Source organism: Panthera leo, chromosome C2 (genome assembly GCF_018350215.1).
Source record: "Panthera leo isolate Ple1 chromosome C2, P.leo_Ple1_pat1.1, whole genome shotgun sequence".
Classification (NCBI taxonomy): domain Eukaryota; kingdom Metazoa; phylum Chordata; class Mammalia; order Carnivora; family Felidae; genus Panthera; species Panthera leo.
Window position 1 is genome coordinate 139,064,375 of NC_056687.1, and position 20,500 is coordinate 139,084,874.

The 20,500-nt window shown below is 40.5% G+C and overlaps 1 pseudogene; it reads right to left on the reverse strand.

Annotated features, from left to right (window-relative positions):
* Positions 1-14,208: 14,208 nt before the first annotated feature.
* The window catches only part of LOC122229356, a 118,406-nt pseudogene continuing 112,114 nt past the window's right edge, over positions 14,209-20,500 (reverse strand).

Consider the following 20,500-nt stretch of genomic DNA (forward strand, 5'->3'; position numbering starts at 1 on the left):
GACTGTCTTTTTTCCATCAGATATTCTCTCCTGCTTTGTCAAAGATTAGTTGGCCATACGTTTATGGGTTCATTTTTGGGTTCTCCATTCTATTCCATTAATCTAGGTGTCTGTTTTTGTGCCAGTACCATACTGTCTTGATGATGACAGCTTTGTAACACAGTTTGAAACCTGGAATTGTAATGCCTCCAGCTTTGGTTTTCTTTTTCAGGATTACTTTGGCTATTCAGGGTCTTTTCTAGTTCCCTACAAATTTTAGGATTTTTTGTTCTAGCTTTGTGAAGAATGCTGGTGTTATTTTGATAGGGATTGCATTGAATATATAGATTGCTTTGGGTAGTATCGACATTTTAACAATATTTGTTCTTCTAATCCAGGAGTATGGAATGTTTTTCCATTTTTTGTGTGTCTTCTTCAATTTCTGTCATAAGCTTTCAATAGTTTTCGGTGTATAGATTTTTCACCTCTTTGGTTAGGCTTATTTCTAGATATTTTATGGGTTTTGGTGCAATCATAAATGGGATCCATTACTTGATTTTTCTTTCTGTTGCTTCATTATTGGTGTATAGAAATGCAACCGATTTCTGTACATTGATTTTATATCCCACGACTTTGCTGAATTCACAGTTTGTACAGTTTTCGGTGGAGTCTTCTGGGTTTTCCACCTACAGTATCATGTCATCTGTGAAGAATGAAAGTTTGACTTCCCCCTTGCCGATTTGGATGCCTTTTATTTCTTTGTGTTGTCTGATTACTGAGGCTAGGGCTTCCAACACTATGTTGAATAACAGTGGTGAGAGTGGACATCCTTCTCGTGTTCCTGACCTTAGCGGGAAAGCTCACTTTTTCCCCATTGAGGATAATATTAGTGGTGGGTCTTTCGTATATGGCCTTTATGATCTTGAGTTATTACCCTTCTATCACTACTTTCTTGAGGGTTTTTATCAAGAAGTGATGCCGTATTTTTTCAAATACTTTGTCTTCATCTATTGAGAGGATCATGTGGTTCTCATCCTTTTTTTTTAAATTTTTTTAATGTTTATTTATTTTTGAGAGAGAGACAGACAGACAGACAGAACGTGAGCAGGTGAGGGGCAGAGAGCGAGGGAGACACAGAATTCGAAGCAGGCTCCAGGCTCTGAGCTGTCAGCACAGAGCCCAACACAGGCTTTGAACCCACAAACTGTGAAATCATGACCTGAGCAAAGCTGGGTGCTTAACCAACTGAGCCACCCAGGCGCCCCTCATTTTTTCTTTTATTAATGTGATGTATCACATTGATTGATTTGCAGATATTGAACCAGCCCTGCGTCCCAGGAATAAATCATACTTGACTGTGGTGAATAATTCTTTTAATGTATTGTTGGATCCAGCTGGCTAATATCTTGTTGAGAATTTTTACATCCATGTTCATCAGGGAAGTTGGTCTGTAGTTCTCCTTTTTAGTAGGATCTTTGGTTTTGGAATCAAAGTAATGCTGGCCATGCAGAATGAGTTTGGAAGTTTTTATTCCATTTCTATCTTTTGAACAGCTTCAAAAGAATAGGTGTTAACTCTTCTTTAAGTGTGTGGTGGAATTCCCCTGGAAAGTTATCCAGCTCTGGACTCTTGTTATTGGGAGATGTTTGATTAGTGATTCTTTACTGATTATGGGTCTTCAAATTTTCAATTTCTTCCTGTCAGTTTTGGTAGTTTATATGTTTCTAGGAATTTGTCCATTTATTCCAGATTGCCCAATTTGTTGGCATATAATGGCCGCTAATATTCTCTTATTATTATTTGTATTTCTGTGGTGTTGGTTGTGATCTCTCCTCTTTCATTCATGACTTTATTCAGGTCCTTTCCTTTTTATTTTTTATCAATCTGGCCAGGGGTTTATCAATTTTGTTAATTCTTTCAAAGAACCAGCTCCTGGTTCCATTGATCTGTTCTATTGTTCTATATATATGTTCTCTATATATGTATATATATGTATATATGTATATACATATATAATTGATTTCTGCTCTAATCTTTATTACTTCCCTTCTTCTGCTGGTTTGGGGCTTTATTTGCTGTTTTTTTTTTTCCCAGCTCTTTCAGGTATAAGGTAAGTTGTGTATTTGAGACCTTTCTTCCTTTTTAGGAAGGCCTGGAATGCTAAATACTTCCCTCTTATAACTGCCTTTGCTGCATCCCAGAGGTTTTGGGCTGTCGTGTTTTCATTTTCATTGGCTGCCATGTACTTTTTAATTTCCTCTTTAATTTCTTGGTTAACCCAACTCATTCTTTTTTTTAAATACATTTTAATGTTTATTATTTTTGAGAGAGACAGACATATAGAGAGCAAGCAAGGGAGGGGCAGAGAGAGAGGGAGACACAGAATCGGAAGCAGGCTCCAGGCTCTGAGCCGTCAGCACAGAGCCTGATGCAGGGCTCAAACTCACAGACCCCAAGATCATGACCTAAGCTGAAGTCAGCCACTTAACAGACTGAGCCACCCAGGTGCCCCCCTATTAATTCTTTAGTAGGGTGTTCTTTAATCTCCAAGTATTCATGGTCTTTCCAAATTTTTTATTGTGGTTGCTTTCAAGTTTCATAGCGTTGTGGTCTGAAAATATGCCAGGTATGATCTTGATCTTTTTTGTACTTGTTGAGGGCTGATTTGTGACCCAGTATGTGATCAATTTTGGAAAATGTTCCATGTGTACTCAAGAAGAATGTACTCTTCTGTTTTAGGATGAAATGTTCTGAATATATCTGCTAAGTCCATCTGGTCCAGTCTGTTATTCAAAGCCACTGCTTCCCTGTTGATTTTCTGCTTACATGATCTGTCCATTGTTGTAAGTGGGGTATTGAAGTCCCCTACTATTATGGTATTATTATCAGTGAGTTTCTTTATGTTTGTGATTAAGTGATTTATGTATTTGGGTGCTATCACATTGGGGGCATAAATAATTACAATTGTTAGATCTTCTGGTGGATAAACCCGTTAATTATGATACAATGCCCTTCTTTGTCTCTTGTTACAGTCTTTATTTTAAAATATAGTTTGTCTGATATAAGTATGGCTACTCCAGCTTTCTTTTGACAACCATTAGCATGATAGATGGCTCTCCATCCCTTTACTTTCAATAGGTAAGTGTCTTAGGTCTAAGATTAGTCTCTTATAAGCAGCATATAGATGAGTCCTGTTTTATTATCTATTCTGATACCCTATACCTTTTGATTGGAGCGTTTAGTCCTTTGACATTTAGAGTAAGTACTGAAAAATATGATTTGCTGCCATGTGTTGCTGGTACAGTTTGTGTTTCTGATGATGTTCTCTGGTCCCTTCTAGTCTTTGTTGCTTTTGGTCATTTTTGTTTTATTTTTTCTTCTCTATGCTCAAAGAGTCCCACCACCGCCCCCCACCTTAAAATTTCTTGCAGCACTGGTTTAGTTATCATGAACTCCTTTAGTTTTTGTTTGGGAAACTCTTTATCTCTCCTTCTATCTTGAATGACAGTCTTGCTGGATAAAGAATTCCTGGCTGCATATTTTTCCAATTCAGCACATTGGATATAGCTGCCACTCCTTTCTAGTCTGCCATGTTTCTGTGAATAGGTCTGCTGTGAACCTCATATGTTAAGGACTTTTTCCCTTGCTGCTTTTATAATTTTTTCCTTGTCTGTGTATTTTGTGAATTTGTGATACGCTTTGGTAATACTTGGTTTAGTTGAATCTAATGGGAGTTTTCTATGCTTCTTGGATTTTGATGTCTCTTTCCCTCCCCAGACTAGGAAAGTTTTCTGCTATAATTTGCTCACATAAACCTCTGTCTTTTTTTCTCTTTCTTCATCTTCTGGGACTTCTATTATTTAGATATTCCTTTTTAATAAGTCACTGAGTTCTCTAAGTCTTGTATCATGATCTTTTACCTTTGTTTCCATATTTTTTTCCTACTTCATTATTCTCCACAATTTTATCTTCTAAATTGCTGATTCACTGCTCTGCTTCACCCATGCTTACCATCATGGCATCCATTTGCAATTGCATCTCGGTTATAGAATTTTTAATTTGGTCCTGACTAGATTTTATTTCTTTTATCTCCACAGAAAGGGATTCTATGCTTTTATCAACCCCTGTTAGTGTTCTTATTATCATGGTTTTATTTTCTAGTTCAGACATCTTGCTTATATCTGTGTTGATGAAGCCCCTGGCTGTCATTTCTTCCTGTTCTTTCTTTTGGGGTTAATTCCCTATTTTCTTCATTTTGGAGAAAGAAAAAAATTAATAAAATAAAAAATAAAACTTAAATAATTAAAAAAAAAACAAAAAATCTAATAAAGAAAGCTAGATCCTTGGTGTGCATTGGTCTGCTTGTTGAAAGAAGATTTATAGAGAAAAAAGGGAAAGAAAAGGGGAAAAGAGGGTAAGAAAAATTTAAAAATTAAATATATATATAATAAAATAGAATAAAATGAAATAGAATTTAAAATTTTAAGTAAAAAAGTAAAAAAAATGCAAATAATTTTTTCACTTTCTGTATTCAAGAAAGAAAAAAAGGAAAAAAAAAAAAAACAACTCAAGCAAAGCCAGAAGGCAAAGAAAACAAACACATAACTGAACCAGCAAACATAATGAAACCCAAATGAAGTTACACCCAGTTTCCCCTAGAACCGAAACTATGAAGCTCTCTATAATCCTTACACTAAGCAGGTGGAGTGACTTGTGCTGGTCTTCTAGGAGATGTGCTTGGAGGATGCAGTTGGGCATTGTTCTCCACTAGGTGGTGCTGCTTAGCTTACTGGGATGGATCAGTGTGGCATGCATGCTGGGGAGAGAGGAGAGGTGGAAATGACTTCACCCAGCTCCCTAGTCTCTAGGGCACCGGAACTTAGCATTCTTACTAGCCCACAATAAAGCACCCCTCCTTTGTCTCAGGCCTCTGTCCACTCCGTGCCTCTACCCTGTCCAGGTCCAAGCCATGTGCCTACCAGGCAGCACTTCCCTCCAGAGTTTTATCTCAGATGGGGTTGTGTTTCAAAACCCCACCCTTCAGAGACCCCTGTGGCTTGGACCCATGACAACTCCCTGGAGGGGGGTCTTGCTGAGCAATGGCTGGGTGCCACCTTGCCTCCAAAAATGTTCATGTGATCACTCAGCAGAAGAGGTTCAGAGATTATGGCAAATCACAGCACACAACTTGGTGCCAGGTTTCACGGCACTTTGGCATCTTTTTCCCAATACCGGCAAACGTGGCTGCTCTCCTGGGTCCGCTGGGACCTTTGCCCGCGGGGAGGCCATATGGCCTCTACCAAATGCACTCCACGCAGGGGAACAGCTTCTCCCCATGTGACACATGGAGCCCTCAGACCCGACTGCCTACTCCTGGGGTTTACCTTTATCCTCACCAGAGCACCAGCAGGGACTAAGCTCCAAACCTTCAGACTCTGCACTCCACTGTTTACAGAATCCTGGTGGTACTGAAACCCTCTCCTTTCTTCCCATCAATGGTTTGGGGGAACATATTTCTTGTTTAGTCTCCTACGAGTGTTTTACTCTTTCTCTCCAGCTACTTTTGGGGGACTGCTTTTATTCAACAACCCGGATGTGCCACACTCTCCCGCTTTCTCTTTCCCCATCCTCTCTCCACAGAACAGCTCCCTACCCTCTGTGGCTTTTCTTTCCCCCAGTTCACCTCTCTGCACTGAGTACCTACTGAGTTCTATGGCTCAAGTTATGAAGACTGCTGTGTTGATCCTCAGGTCAATTTCCTAGGTGTTCACAATGATTTGGTGCTGACCTAGCTGCATCTCAGGGATGAGACAAGCTCAGCATCTCCATGCTACTCCACCATCATAATTCCTTCTCCCTGAAGCCAAATATTTTTGTAATATTTTGTGATGTTATTTTATTTTTGAGAGAGAGAGACACAGCACAAGTGGGGAGGGCCAGAGAGAGAGGGACACACAGAATCCAAAGCAGGCTCCAGGCTGTGAGCTGTCAGCACAGAGCCCAATGCAGGGCTCAAACGCACGAACTGTGAGATCATGACCTGAGCCATAGTCGGACCCTTAACTGACTGAGCCACCCAGGTGCCTCGCCATATCTTTAAATCATAACATATTCTTCCCCACTTTGGTTTTGCCATCTCAAGAACTGCTGGGCCTCACTTGTGGCAGACACATAATTGTATGTTGACATGGTAGCATGCAGCATGAGACCAGCTGGTTTGTAATCATATATGAGATACCTATTAGGAAGACCTAGAAATACTTGAGGGGTACCCCACAGGAACCTAAGTCCCTGTGTGAATAGGAAAAGCACAAGCCAGAGAAACCAGTTTATTCTTAATAGTGTAGTTCCACCTTTAAGCACAGGCTAGAGAAATCTCAACAGGGTGGGAAGAACATGCCACATATATGCTTATAAATGGTCAAATAAAGCAGGACAACTAAAGAGGAAACCCACAGGGACTCTAAAAGACAGGAACTAATATACCACTTACTGCAATGCTACCCAATTCAGGATGGCTGCAGATTGCAAACTAGATGAGCTATTCTGTTCTGTTGAAATACGGAAACAAGCTGTGCTTTTCAAGCCAACTCTTTAAGCCAACCTTGAGTCTTCTATAAAGAATTGCAAGCATGATGCTCTTCAAAATGCCAGCCACGGATGCTCATGGAAATGCAAGTTTCATGTGCACAAGTGAGGAAAGGACTTTATGTTAGGAATTGGCTTTTCAGCTACACACACTCACCCCCTGCCCTCACATCTTTAATAATAAAACAAAACCACACAAAATTTATTTCCAAGCACTTGATCATTCTGAAAAATCAGAGGGAACTTGAGCCAAAAGGGAGGAAAGTAACCCTTCTCCACAAAGGATAAATATCTGCCCCATAATTTATGGGGAATGCAAATCATCCAAGCAGCAGTCTATTGGCATCGACTGTTATTTCATTTAATTAAATGGCTATACAAGCCTCAGAATGCCATGTCTCCTGCCAGCTGACCCTATTCCCATGACCTTCCCTCCACAGAGTTCAGGGGAACATGATACTAAAGAAGGAGATTTCATTTTAACCTAGAGGGAAATATGGATTCGTACATGAAGGGAGGTTAAGTGGTGACGGCTTTTCCCTTGACTAATTTGTGCCATCGAATCCTCTGTGATTACTGTGCATGAGAAACTTATACTGTCTTGTTGTTGTTTTAATTCAGAGGGCAGTCAGCCTTGTTACTTTTTCATTATCATTCAGCTGAATTTTGCATGCAATGTGTCACTGTTTATGCTGTTTTTAAAAAATTCCAGAACTCAGCATTTCCTATACTCGCTTTTGCTACTAAAATCTTGATTCTTAAGCAATGTTGGACCTCCTGAGTATGCTTTGGGCACTGGAGTTATGATCCCATAATTAGAGTGATTAAGTCTTGGAAAATATGTAGGTGAAGTCTTAATGGGAAATTTCACGCTGGTTTATCTTACCTACCCACAGAGCTCAAGGTTCACAGGTCCAAGCTAGGTCTACCTTAAATGAATCTGCAGTCTCTGGTCTCCTTCTCTCTTCTTTTCCCCCATGACTCCCTCCTCAGTCTTTTTCTTATGACTACACTAATGGATTTTTCAAATCCTTTTATTCTGTTGTATTAAATAAGAAAGGGAATAAATTTTTACATATGCATATAGAGTATTTCCAAAATTCTAAAAGTTTCCCTCATGCCCCCTCCTGGTGAATACCTTCCCCGAAAGGTAACCACTATTACCTTTCTGCTAGTCACCACAGATTTATTTTGCCTACTCTTTTACTTCATATAAATACTTCTTTCATTCATCATCATGACCATAAAAGTCCTCTGTGTTGTTGCATGTAGCAGCATTTCTCTCTTTCTTATATTCCATTGTATGAATATACAATAGCTGAGTTGGAGATATTCTACTGCTAAAGATCCATTTCACTGCTGGTGGTACCCTCAGGCTTTTTTCTCTATTTGTTATTCTCCCAAGATGTCAACTCCATCATCAAGAGATGGCTTCTAGATGGCTTCTTCTCCAGACTCCATGAGGTAAGTATATGAAGGAGATATATTTAGGCCTTTGAGATCCTATCCTGGAGGAGATTCTAAGTCCTTTAGAGTCTTTTAAGTGAAAAAAGGAGGAGGAGAAAGAGAAGCAATATTTTATTGTTAGTGTTAACCCCTTTCAAAGTTTAACTTATATGTCCTATTGACGGATATTTTTAGCACATATTTCATGCCATATACTTGTTAGGTCCTAGGAGTGAAGCATCATATAAGACAGATAAGGATGCTGTTCTCCTGAAGCTAACCTTCAAAGAGAACATCAGATGGTGATAAAAGCTATGGAGAAAATTAAAATAGGAATGTGCAATGAAAAACCCAGAAAAAGCATCTCTGGGAGACCACAAAATGATAAGAAATAGTCATAGCAAGAGAATCAGAGGGAAGCCAGCAGGAGGAAGCATACTCTAGGGTGGCAAAACAACTATATTAATGCTCTTAAGTCAAGAATGAACTTGCCTTCCTCAAAAAATAGAAGGCAGGCTCATGAGGCCAGCATACAGTGGGCAACATGAAAGCAGCAGCAGATTATATCAGAGAAGTAAGCAGGAATTAGATCATATATGACTTTGTGGTATAAAGTTAAGGTTTTATTCTATGTCTAAGGGGAAGCTATTAGAGGGCGTTATGCAGGAGAGCGACATTACCCTAGAAATCAAATGGAAAATGACTTACAAGAAGTCAGGAGTAGAAGCAGAATACCAATGAAGTGGCAACTTCCTCAAAGACAGAGGAAATGGTATCTTGCACTAAGGTGGCAGCAAATGAGACAAAGACATGGATGGAGTTCAATATGTTTTGGACAGAATCAACAGAATATGCCATGGGAAAGATGCACCATTACATGAGGCAGCAGAGTGCAGTTAAAGGTAAGACACTCACCTGCCAGCTCTAAATCTATAGAGTTATAGCCATACAACCCTCCAACCCCATTTTCAACTTTGGGCAACCACGATTCTATTCTCCATCTAAACAATTTTATCATTTTGGGGCACCTGGGTGGCTTAGTCGGTTAGGCGCCCGACTTCGGCTCAGGTCATAATCTCACAGTTCATGGGTTCAAAACCCACATCAGGCTCTGTGCTGACAGCTCAGAGCCTGGAGCCTGCTTTACATTCTGTGTCTTGCTCTCTCTGCCCCTCCCTTGCTCATGCTCTGTCTCTCTCTGTCTCTCAAAAATAAATAAACGTTAAAAATATTTTAACAATTTCATCATTTAAAAATGTCACATTTAACCTTTTGATATTGATATTTTTTTTCACTCAGGATGATTCTCGTTATATCCACCCATAATCGTTGTGTGTATCAATAATCTGCTTCTTTTTGCTGCTGGATAGTATTTCTTGGTATGATTATTCCATAGTTTATTTAACCATTCACCCAATAAGAACATTTGGGTCGTTTCCAGGTTTTGTTTATTACCAATGAAGGTTCTTTGATAATTTGTGTACAGGCTTTATGTGAATATAAGTCTTCATTTCTCTGGAATAAATGCCTAGAAGTGTAATTGCTGGGTTGTATGGTAAGTGCACATGTTTTATAAGAACTTCCAGGCTGTTGTCGAGAGTGGCTGCACTACTGTGTATATCCCACTGACAACGTATGACAGACCAGATTCTCTGCCTCCTTGCCAGCATTGATACGATTTCTAGTTCTGATTCTAATAGGTATGTGGTGATATCTCAACCTGCTCTTAATTTCCATCTTCCAAAGGCTAATGGTATCGAACATCTTTTAAAATACATATTTGTCATATGCAAATCCTCTTCAGTGAAATGTCTATTGATGTATTTTGCCCACTTCAAGTTAGATTATTATTAATTCCTTTATTGTTACCTGTCAGAGTTTCTTTATTCTGGAAAAAAAGTCTTTTTGTCAGATATGTGGTATGTAAATATGTTCTCTCAATTTGTAGCTTTTCTTTCCATCCTCTTAACAAGGTCTCTGACAGAATTGGGGCGCCTGGTTGGCTCAGTGGTTAAGTGTCCAACTTCAGCTCACGTCATGATCTCGTGGTTTCTGAGTTCGAGTCCCATACCAGGCTCTGTGCTGACAGCACAGAGTCTGCTTGGGATTCTCTCTCTCCCTCTCTGCCCTTCCCTCGCCCTCTCAAAATAAACAAATAAACTTAAAAAAAAAAAAAAAACAAGGTCTTTCGCAAATAAATCTTTAATTTTGATGGAAGAGAAAAAAAAGAAAACGTGCATCATTATGCTAAACAAGTATCCGTCTTCTGACTAGGCCTTACTCAAGACTCCTATACACTAGGATGATGGAGGAAAGAACAAAGAACCTCAGGGGGAAAGATGATCTTGTCTCACAGTAATCACTTCCATTGGCCCATGACATACAGAGAGTACTTTCGCGTACACATTTTCACTTTGTTCTTACAGCAATTATATAAGGGAAGGAAGCAGAAATAAAAAGTGCAACTTTACAATAAAAAAAACTCAGAAATTGAAGGACATAATGGACTAATCCAAGGATTCAATTAGTAATTAATAATTATAATTAGTAAGCTCCTAATCCAAGACTTGTACCCATCCTTCTTGGCATCTGTCCTCCATATTGTTTTCCTGAGGTATCTGCTCTAGTGATCATAATAAATCTTAACTTTTATTGAGTGCTTTCTCTTTGCCAGACACCATTGCAATTCATGTCATGTATCACCTCTTTTAATCCCATAATGTAAGTACCATTATTGCAGTCCTTATTTTGCAGACCTGTAAACTTAACGCTAAGAGAGTTTAAGTGACCTTTCAAAATTATCACAGCTGCTAAATTCTGGAACTAGAGATTCAGCCAAGGCAAACTTACTCCCAAGCCCATTTCCTCAATCATAATACTATGCTATTATAGACAGAATAAGTAGAGTCTGTTAAAAATCCCATTTGCCACCTCCAGTGTTAAGTATCTTAAAATAATTTCAAACACTAATATTCTCTGAGACTTTTAACAACACCATACTGATAAATTAATATACAAACACTCTAGACATTTTCTTCCTCAACCATGATATTCATTGAGGAATCCATTTCTCAGCTTCTCTCCCAAGCCTCTGAAAAATTTCCGCAAGAGGAGATCTGATGATTTGCCCTTTTACCATTTGAGCCCTAGAAACATCTATCTTTAGCCACCAGTTTAATTAAAGATGTGTCAAAACATGAAGGCTGTCAGCAAGGTTGACTTTATTATATTTTCTCAGAAAATATAAAATATCCATTATGGAGCCAGCACTTCATGATTATAAACATCTCTTGGAGACAAATAATTTAACAATAGACACACTACCTCATCCAGACTGAAACGACTATTTGTGAGTTCTCCTCCAAGATGCCTTCTATTATTTAATCAAATGTTACCTTACTTCTTTTTTTAAAAAGAGCCAATGCAGAATGCTTATGATAAAAATTCTGTTTTGGTTTCATAAATCTAGCATCTGCTATTTGAATACGTTCTTTTAAATTATATACCATTTAGAGTTAGAAGAGACGCTCAGGACTATAATCTAAGTGTTTCCAGTTACAGTTGGACAAGCATAGTTTCACAGAGTTTACTCTGTGTCCAGGGGCCCCCCAGTGAGTTGATGACAAAGCCAGGACTATGTCTGGTCCAGCACAGCAATATTTTACCATCCCTCTTTCTGTGTTACCTTTACTAGCATATTAACATTCTCTCTCTCCAATAAAGAAAGTCTAGAAACTTAGTCTCTAATTATCTACATAAGCCCATATATAACCATACAGTGATCCATATAAACAGACTTTCATATCCTTTGGAACTGGGAAAACTCCTACAGATCCAGTTCTGATGGGGCTGCACCAACTACCTCAGACAGAATGAGTCCTTCTGTCATTGTGTTCCCAGAAAGTGATGCTCACATTTCAACTATAATAGTTATCACAGTGTGTTCTAATTTACCCTGTTTAAATGTGTGCCTCCTCTACAGGACTGTGAGTTCATCTATGCAAAGACAGTGCCTTAATCCACCTTGCAAACCCATACGCTTTGCATAAAATATGCATTCAGTAAAAGTTTTTGTTTATTTGTTTTTAATTTTTTAATGTTTCATTTTTGAAAGCAACTGACAGAGAGAGCAAGCGCACACACTAGTGGGGGAGGGGCAGAGAGAGAGGGAGACACAGGATCTGAAGCAGGCTCCAGGCTCCGAGCTCCGAGCTGTCAGCACAGAGCCCGACTCAGCAGAGAGCCCAACGTGGAGCTTGAACTCACGAACCGTGAGATCATGACCTGAGCTGAAGACGGACACTCAACCAACTGAGCCACCAGGCGCCCCTGCATTTAGTAAAATTTTTTATGAATGAATGTGTTAAGGAATCAATCAATTTCTAGAGACCACCTTGTCCACTCCCTGAATCCAAGAGACAGAACTGACTTATCAGTGTCATAGAAAAACACCTTTGTCATCGTACATAAGTAAATAAAATAAACATAAATAAAACAAAGTAGACAGTTGAAGAGATTATTCTGGGTAGGAGAGGGGAAGAGATTATATCAGAGTGTACAATCTATACCAGATTGTATCAAATCAGATATCAGGAAACAGAAACCACACAATAATCAAACAGAAGTTTAATATAGTTTTTAAACTGAGGAGAATAACTATAAAGATATACAAAGAACTCTAAAGGATACCTTGGATCACGGGTGAATCCAGGGAAGGAGAAACTTTGAAAAACAACCAATCTGGCTCCCTCCCCAAGGCTGAGGTTCAGATCTCCTCAAAGATGTGGTTGCAGCCCAGGGGATGGTAAAGAAGTTCACGAGGTTGCCTGAGTTACTAGGCAAGCCACAGCAAGCCCCGCCCCCTAGGTACGGCAGAGCTGTGGCTGATGTGGCATGCAGAGCGAGTCCGGGCACCACGGCGGGTGCCAGGCCTGGAGCACACAGCGCCTGCACCCGGAGAGCCACAGGAAGCAAACCTCTGGGGCACAAGCCAGCAGGGGTTAGTGGGAGGGCACACAGAAGGAGCTGGCAGGCCACTGGGGGCACCAGGGCTGGAACACGCAATGCTCACATCAGAAGGGCCAGAACAAGGTGGTCACTGGGCCCAGGCTGCTAACTAAGGGACCGCCCACTCAGGTACGTGCACAGCTGGGGCAAAACAATACCAGCCCTCCCCTGCACCACACACACCCCTGAAGGCGGCAGGAGCAGGGGAAAGCAAACCCAGCAGCCAGTACAAGGAAGAGTGCCCCTTCCTCCTGCAATGTCCCTCCAGCTCCCTCTACTGACAAAGTTCAACCTCATCCCACTGAAAAGAAGAAATGCCCAAAAAAGTCCAATCCACTATCATACAGCAAATACTGAAGGACGAATCTAAAGCTGAGAGACAAGAAATTCGTAAGTGGGATGGGATATTCAACAAATAAAAGACGTTTACCCTCGGTTATAATGTCCTTTTGCTCTGTTTCCTCAGTTGCAAAATGAGGAGAGTAATGGCATCTCCATTATATGTGGCATAAATAAAAAGTATTGTGCCTACCTAGAACAATGACAACACATGCGTTGGTCATATTTGAGTGCCTGGCGCATAATAAGAATTCAACCTCAAGGGCACCTGGGTGGATCAGTCAGTTAAGCATCATACATCAGCTCAGGTCATGATCTCACTGTCAGTGAGTTCGAGCCCTGTGTGGGGCTGTGCTGACAGCTGGGAGCCTGCCGCCTGCTTCGGATTCTGAGTGTCCCTCTCTCTCTGCCCCTCCCCCACTCACACTCTGTCTCCCTCTGTCTCTCAAAAATGAAGAAATGTTAAAAAAAAAAAAATTTTTTTTTTGAATAATTCAATCTCAATCAGGGGCATCAGGGTGGCTCGGTAGGTTAAGCATCTGATTTCAGCCCAGGTCATGATCTCCTGGTTCGTGGGTCGGAGACACGCATGGGGCTCTGCACTCGTGGTGCAGAGCCTTCTTGGGATTCTCTCTCTCTCTCTCTCTCTCTCTCTCTCTCTCTCTCTCTCCCCTACCCCACTGTCTCTCACATGCTGTCTCAAAATAAATAAATAAACTTAAAAAAAAAAAAAAAAAGAATTCGGTCAATGTTTGCTGTCATCACTTTCACCGGAAAGCAGAACTGGAATCAGAGGACCCAGGTTCCATTCTCAGCCCTGCTGTTACTGGAATACAGAGCAATCACTGCTTACAAAGCCTTCGTTTCTGCTGCCGTAAAGTGGCCCTTTCCCACTTTTTTGCGGGGGTTGGGAGAACTGCTTGTTGTCCGTTTTCTGTTGAAGTCTGTGAAAGAAGAGCTTAAGACCACTCAGTGGCTGTTCTTACCCAGGCAGGGACGTGAGCGGCGGGAGCTGCAGACCAGTCCTCGGGAGGAGCCCGCTGAAGAGGCCCGCAGGGCACCTGCGCCCTTGGACCCGCCTTTGGCCCCGGGTTGAGGATCCACGTGTTGGGAAGCTGGAGCAGCCCATTCACCCTGAAATGCCTCCTGTGTCACGGTCTTGTCAGCAGCAGCCTGCTCTTCCTTTCCGAACTCTTCGGGATCTCTGCAGAAGGGGAGATCACGTGTGCCCTCTGGTGCGTGGTCGGGGCGGGTGCCGCACATGCGCAGAACTTTAGGGCGCCCGCTCCCGCCGCCTGCGACCTGCTGAGCGAGCTCCCTTACTGCCGGGTGGGAAGGAAACGTCCACACAGTGCAGAGGAGCATCTGTGTTACACAGGTTAAGGCACAGAGGTAGGCAGGACAATGCGAGATGCCTCTGTGAGCGGCTGGTGGTCAGCCATGGGATTCGCATCCACCGGAAGTCGTGGCTCTGGGAAGACTGCCGGGACCAGGTTGGTGAAGGTTCCAGGAATGAAGCGGCCAGCCATAGACGTGGCTCTGGTGGCAGCAGCCAACTGTAGCACAGCTCCCTGGCCAGTATTCTTGGAGGAAATGACACTGACATCAGCCGGGTTTTCAAGGGCAGGAGCTGCCAGCAGAAGCGACTCTCGGGTTCTGTTCGGATGTGTGACTCAGATGCCATCGCTGTGTACTGTCCCATTTGGAAGTCAAGGTGGGTGCCACCTTAGTGGGCTCCTGCTGCAAGGAATGTGAGGACATCTTCACTTGCAGGACATCAAGGGCTCTGCACAAGGTGAAAGTTTCCCTTTAAGTGACATGGGAACCCGGAACAACCCCTCTCTGGGTAGCATGCAAAAGACTTTTCTCACTTTTAACATCGCATTCTTCCATCTCACATGCCCGACACCCATGCCTTCTGTTCCACACCAGGGAACACACCACATTTTGGGGTGTGTAGTGAGCCTGACCCTCAAAACTATAGCTAGAAGATAAGAAAGTAACGGTGAAGGCATCTACAAGACAAAAATAACAATCCAGTGTGACAGTTTTTTCAAAGTCTTATCTAAATGATAGCACATTTCAACTATTATCAAGCATTAATTCATTAGGAAGTTTGCCTAGTGGATAGTAAAGGGCACAGAGAAACTAGGTCTTAAAGACACATTCAAAGGGAATGAGGGATTCTGTGCAGGAAGGCTGAGGTGGGATTGGATAGAATGATAGAGCCATGCTTCTCAAACTTTAATATGCATGTGATCACCTAGAGTTCTTTTCTTATAATGCATGTTCAGGTTCAGCAGGCCTGGGGTGGGGCCTGAGATTCTGCATTGCTAATGACTGCTGGTCCACAGACTACGCTCTTAGCAGTGCCGTGGAAACAGGCGGTCCAGGTATCCAGGACCTCTATGCCTGTGGCTGTGATGCAAATGACGAGCTTTTTCAACTTAAAATTTTTGCTTGGAGTCAATGAAGTCACTGCAGACGTCTGGCTTCCGAAATATCATCCGGGAAAAATGAGCTTCAGAAATGCCAATCTCTGAACTCCCGTTGCTTCCAACATTTTCAAATAACATCAAAAACATACCAGAATAAACATAAACAGGACTTGAATAAACGTAACAGATCAGAAAGTATTTAAGTGATCATCAGATTATTCCAGGTGTTCCCAAAATGTCTCACTTTTGAGGGATCCTTGGTGACCCATGATTTTCTCAGTGTCCCCAGCCTCAATGAAATAACCAACTGTTCTATTTACTAAGTAGTCAGGTCCCTACTTGGTAAGAGTTTTTGTTTTTTCTGTTTGTTGCTTATTTTAGGTCCAAATAACTTACTAGCTATTTGAAAACAATGATACGCTTAAACTGAAGGAAAATATGTTTTTATTTCATCCTCAAATAACCACAAGTACTTACTAATTGGGATGTGTGTGTCCATAGGGCACTGCATAACTTCTCAAATTTTAGAATCAGATTGGACACTGCCCACATCCCGCATTCCACTCTGCTTTTCATGTTGTAATAGTTACTTAGTATAGCAACTGTCAAAAACACAGCTTCACAAATATATGACACCACTGAGAAGAATGTAGTACAATCTTATTGAAGAAACTGAAAACTATCCTGAGCTAGTAGTTTATGTGGTATCCAAGAAATACCGAATATTGCTATACTCCCCTCAAAAACTGAAAATTTTCTGAGGTACCCTAAGGTACTTTGGCTCAGTTAGGAACTGCAGGATTATACCCTTCACTAAGTACTAATCATGACCAAAGGCAAAGTAAGAATTCTAAAAGAAGAAATTTTTGCGGGACTGCCAAAAGCAATACAACAAAATTCCCCTTAGCGATTAAAGAGAAATCGATTATTCTCTGTCTTGTTAGAACAAAGGCATATTCTTCTTAAATTAACATTAGGATTCTTGAGACAAAATGCTACAGTGTTTTCAAGGAAATCATCTTCCTAATATTTTCTCAATCACAACACATCACTTTCCCATCAGCAAGAAGGATTTTGCATATAAATATTATTATTCTTTTATTTTCTTATGTTTACCCTCTATTTCTTTGACGTTCGATTTCAAATTAAACCTAAGGAACAATTTTGAACATTTAAGCTTTACCAAAAAAAAAACCAAAACAAAAAACCCTTGATTGATTCAAAGTTTTACTTTATGTACCTACAATTTCCCAATAGTCCTATTTCTCAATCAGAATTTGAATAATCTTTACAACTTGTATTCCCCCAAACTCAGATTTAATGACTCAGTAGGTTCAGAAAGAGAGATAACAGCTGCAACTCATCCCGCGGTGCTATTCAGTAATGACAATGTTATACCACATTAGCAATTGTGACATTAATAAAAAGAAGCCCATAGGATTAACCAAAGACAGCTGACTTTAGTCAAATGTAGGTCAGGCTTTGTTTGCTCAGAAGCTGGTAATAAATTCCCAGGTAAGTGCTCTCGTGTGTCACACATATATGTCAGGAGCATAATTTCAGCCCCACTAAATGATTCACATTTTTAAGTTTCTGTAAGCCATTTTTGAATTATTGTTAAGCATTTAATTTCACTGCCGGGCCTATAGGCTCCTTAAAATTATTAACTTATGTGACATTACAGCATGTTTTTCCTTTAGGTACCACTTAAAAACACCTTGGAGAATTTCATGTTCACCTTCCAGATACTGAAGTTCTTACTAGAAGAGGCTCAAGGGTCACCCCTAATTTATAGCATAATTATGGGGAAAATGGTGTTGGTGGCTAAGCTAGCCATCTATAATCACAAAGTCCTCATTGTCACAGGAAATGTCATTGTAAGCCTAATGTGAATATTGCATTCTTAATCAAGTCTTGTGGTCTGCTTTATACAAAAAAGAAGTCCAGAACCACACAATCCTAAGATATATTTAAAAAATATAAATACTTTGGAAAACATTTTAACATTTTTAAAGGTTATACATACACCTCCCATATGATACAGACGTGGTATTTGTCCAAGAAATGCAACCACATGTCCACAGAAAGACCTGCACAAAAATATTCATAATGCTCCCAAACTGAAAAGAACCCAAACCAACAGACAGATGGCTAAAGAAATGGTGTATACTCATATGCGGGAACGCTACTCGACAATCAAAATGAAAGCACCACAGATCTATGCAACAATCATGGACGGATCTCTAAAACACTGTGTTAAGTGATAGTAGCTAAACATAAAACAGTATGTGATGCATGACTCCCTTTGCACGCAATTCTAGCACAGTCAAACCAACGTATGGTTGATAGAAGGGCAGAGTGGTCCTGGGGTCTGGAATGGTGCAGGACTGTCTGGGAGAAGCCCAAGGCACTTTGTGAGTAACGAGGAGACCCTATCTCGATGGGGTGAGGTATTGTGTACATAGACATTTGTCAAATTCATCAAACTGTACATTTTAGATCGTACGTTAACATGCATATGAAATATGCCTCAATAAATAAAATATATGTGGGTATTCTGCAAGCTCTTTAATTGTATACTTAAACTTTATTAAGTCAGACACCTTTATTAAATATTTATGTCACTGTAAAATGTGATGAGGTCTTTTAGATATAATCAAAAAGAGATGTCACCCGAAACAGTTACTAATCTAGTATTACCCAATTAAGGGTAAAAAAACAGCATAGTTAACGAAATAGATAATTTCAATTTATTGACATCTTAATTCCTTCTGCATGCAAATGGCATAACTTGAGAGATCTGTGTTTATAAATTTGAAAAATCAGAAAGATATCAACGGGCATAAATGCAATTAAGTACTTAAAACTTTATACCCAAATATATCTATTATACCCAAAAGAGTAAATGATACAAACATCATTTGAATTTCTAACACTAAGCAGAATTCAGTCGACTCTTCCAATACAGGATTTGCCCCTGCCACCACTCTGATTCAGGGCCTTGTTTTTGTTTGGCTTTGTTTTTTAAGTGCAACAGATTCCTAACTGGCTTTCCTAATTTTGCTGTCATCCTCCTTTGATTCATTTAAAGCCATCATATTAATCTTTCAGCACAGCCTGCAAGAGTGTCTCCCACCATACATCACAATTAAGTCAAGGTCATCTCCCTAGACCGTCATTCAAAAACTGGTGGTCTGACCACAGTCTGCCTGCCATTATACCTAATCTCATGACCCCTTTTTCCCTGGTCTCCCATCAGTGCACAGATCTGCAGTGAGGCAGCTGGATGATGCTCCCATTCCTGCCACTGGGCCTTTGCTTAGGCCACCTGTCCATCTGAATTTTATATCCTTTTGTCCCTACCTTACCATCCATATTCATCCGGTTTTCAAGACCCACTTTAGCTATCACTTCCTCTTTAAGGACATTCTTCATTTTCCTCACCCAGAGTAACCTTTCTTTCCTATAAACACTCATCACGTTGCACGCGCAGTTTTCATATCATAATCTTCGTTGTCTCTTTTATATTGTGAAGTGGTTTGGACTCCAGCTCCAGAGACAAACACACAGCTTACAAACTTAGCTCCCTAGCGATCAGAACTTAGGCAGGTTGCTTCATTTCTCTATGCTCCTGTTTATTCACCTGTTAAAAAAAAATAAAATTAAAACGGTACTTTCTTGGGGCACCTGGGTGGCTCAGTTGGTTAAGCATCTGACTCCTGATTTCGGTTCAGGTCATGATCTCATGGTTGTGAGATCAAGCCCTGTGTCAGGCTCCACACTGGATAAGGATTCTCTCTCTCCCTCTCCTTCTGCCCCTCTCCCCTGCTTGTGTGTGTGCTCTCTCTTTCTCTGTCTCTCTCAAAAAACAAAAACAAAACAAAACAAGACAAAAAACAAAAAAAAAAAAAACAGTACCTTTCTTATATAATTGTTGTGAACAGAAAATTAGATGATATAGTGCTTACTCTGGCACACATTTTGAACATTCAATACTTGCCCCCAAACCTGCTTGCTATAAGACAATAAATTCTCTAAACAAATTAACTGTGTTTAAAGAATTGGAAGAACTTGTAAATGGAGAGTTTTGAGGACTCTCAAGTTATACCGGAAGGTTGGGGGAAGGTAACTTTTGCTATGATTTCCAAAATAGGGCATACGTTAGCTTTCAAAAACTGCCGAATGGTGATGTTAACTCTAGGCAGGAACAGTCTGGTGAAAAGGAAAACAAAAACAAAAACAAAAAAAGGAGAAGCAGTCCAGGTACCAAAGAGAAATGAAAACACATGTCTACATGAAGACTCCTACATGAATATTCAAAGCAGCTTCACTCATAATAGCCAAAAACTAGAAACAAATGTCCACCAACAGGGAAGTGGATAAACAAAATGTGTTCTATCCCTACAACAGAGTATCACACAGCACTAAACAGGAACATACCACTGAGAGAGCGACGGTGTGGAGAATCCCAAAGTCTTAGTATTAACTAAAAGAAGCCAAACACACACAAAAAAAACAAGTGCATACTGTATACTCTCTATGAAATTCTAGAAAGTGTAAGTAACCTATCATGACAGAAAAATCGGTGGTTGCCTGAGGATGGGGGACAGGGGAAGGGGTGACTGCAAAGAGGCAGGAGGAAACCTTGGAAGCTGGTGGAAATGTTCTGAGTCTCAGTTAGTTACAGTGGTGGTTAGAAGGGA